Genomic DNA, 2,777 nt, shown 5'->3' on the forward strand with positions numbered 1-2,777 from the left:
TATATATATATATATAGAAACCAATAAATGCGTGTGTGTAGATAATTGAGCTTAGAGTACTTAACACACATAATATAAATCCTAAACTAAATTACCCAAGCTAGATCTTGATCTTCAATAAGATCTTCTAGGTAATCTCGCGGATGAAGCTTTAACTTGGATCTTGAACTTTGAATAGCAAGGCTTCACCGACATTCCGCCAACCTCCTTTGGATATGATCGTTGAAACTCTATTCCATCCATCCTCCAACAACGTTGTTTGTCTACAAAACATAGGAATGTACAAACACTAGACAAACAACATTAGTAATAAATTGTTTGTTAAACATCATCAAAACAAGAAGGCCAACACTCCAAAACCTACATATCAACTCCTGGATCATCGTGTTCTGCCTTTGATTCACTACTGCAGTCGCCTGTAGACTTCGTCATCGGACACTGCATCCCTCCGGTGCTCTCTTCCGAACGATTAGTTGTTGTTAAATCCTCCTGCTGATAATGGTCGTTCCTTCCTTTTTTTCTTTTCTTCGTCTTGATTCTTGTAACGCTGATTTTTAATCTTGCACGACGTCGTCTTCTATCTTGCGAACTCACTCCCGGATCCATCAACATAGTTCTGATACCACTGTTGGGGAATTTTAGTCTCCTCGCCTACTACGATCTTTGCAACTTAGAAGCCAACCACAATCAAGAATAAAGAAAATGATTACAATCAAGAAGAAATAACACCGAGATTTACATGGTTCAGTTGACTAACTTTGATCTACGTCCACATGCAACAATACGAGAAATCCACTATGTATCAGGGAGAACTATAATAGGAACCACTCAACTCTCATCTCTCAATCTCTCAGCCTCATATACATAATCAACTCTCATATTATCTCCAAAACTCACTCCTTACAATCTTTTTGAATGGACAAAGTGTGTGATACCCTCTCCTAATGATGTAATCTTTTGCACGAAAAAAGACTATGAAACCCTTACCTCTCACACAATATTCTTGAATCAGGTTACGCTCTCTGCTAACCCTAAATTATAAGAATATTGGTTCTCTCTCATCTGTTTGGTTTTTCCTCCAACAATAGAATAATATATATATAGGGAAATTAAAACTCTATCTCTAACCTAACTTCCTAATTAGAATAGGATTCAAACTCCTAATCATGATGAGATCCAATCTCCTAATCATGATAGATCTCTAACCCTATCTAATTCTCATGAAGTTATACAAAGAATCAAATACACAATCCGAACAATCTCTTCATGACATTCTTTGGTAATGTCACTGATGTGAGAAGCATTCAAGTCATCAGTTATGATCTAAATATGGTGATGATCTGAGTTTTAGTAGTATGGGTCACTTGCCATATCGACACACTAGCAGGGGCGCCGCTGAGGCGGTGCACCCGGTTCCGCAGAACAGGGCCCCACATTTGGGGGGGCCCCGAATCGCGCAAAATCCCCTCCTCCCTACCCAGCCGCCCCCCAAATCACGCAGAACAGAAGAAGAAAAAAAAAGGTCAAGCAAAATTCGAAAAAAATTCAGAAGAAAAAAGATCTTAGGCAATGAAGAATCCTAATCTCGTCGCCGCTTTCATCTTCTCTTCCTCGCGTCCGCCGCCTTCGCCGAGATCAAGGACTTCAAGATCGCCGACGACTCCCGCCCTCTGATCCTCTTCGAGGAATTCGGATTCACCTCCGATGGCGCCGCTAACATCGCCGTCGCCGAGGCCACCTTATCCTCCTCCGTCTCCTCCGCCGACCCCTCCCTCTTCGGCTTCTTCCTCCACTCCTCCTCCAACCTCCTCCAAACGCTAATCGCCGACGACCAGCCCCAAAACCCTAACCCTAGCCCGTGCATCCTCTCAAGCCCCTACATCCGCCTCCTCTTCACCTTTCGAGATCTCTCCCCACCTCCCTTCATCTCCTACAATCGGGCTTTTCCGATCGCCCTCGCCGATGACTACAGTCTCTTCTTCGCAAATTGCGTTCCCGAATCCGAGGTCTCAATGTCGGTCCGCACTGTGCTTTACAACGCTCAAGCCTCAACCTGACGGATCTCGTGATTATTTGCCGATCGGCGAGGCGCCGGTGCCGACCATATGCTTCCTTTTCTCTTTGATTTATGTGGCATTCTTAGTTATTTGGATTCATTAGGAATAAACTCAGTTTGCAAATTGTGTAAAAAGTTATTGATGTTCATTACAATTGAAGATTGTCTACTGTTTTCATCTGACAATCTCGTTCTTGTTATTGCTACTGTCACTTTTGCAGGAATTTCGTCATCCAGGGTTGTTACTCTTGGTTCAATTGAAATCTTTAATACTCATGAATGGCTACCTACAAGACCAACTATATATTTTAAGTGCCAAGGAGGGAACAAGACGGTTCTACCTGATGTGAAGAAAACACACTTCTTATATGTTTTCAAAGGTGAAGAGTCATGGCAGGTTTGTTTTTCAATATGACACTATAATGAAAAATTGATTCAGTTTGGTGTATTTGAGGCACATTTGCAACTTGATTATTATTTTTATTATTATTGCTATTATCTTTGTGCAAAGAAACTGAATAAAGTATTTAAAATCTGAAAGAATCGAAATCAGGATCGGACATGTCAAGATTATTAGTAAGATGTTGATTTTGTGTATCTTTTTTTTACTATTAATATTTTGCACGTGATATGTTTTGCATAGAACCATTGTTATGTCTTAATGTTTGTTTTAATTCTAGATATAAAAATTTCTTTCCATGGTTAGTACTACGTATAAAAA

The sequence above is a fragment of the Asparagus officinalis genome, chromosome 8 (assembly GCF_001876935.1).
Source record: "Asparagus officinalis chromosome 8, Aspof.V1, whole genome shotgun sequence".
NCBI classification, from domain to species: Eukaryota; Viridiplantae; Streptophyta; class Magnoliopsida; order Asparagales; family Asparagaceae; genus Asparagus; species Asparagus officinalis.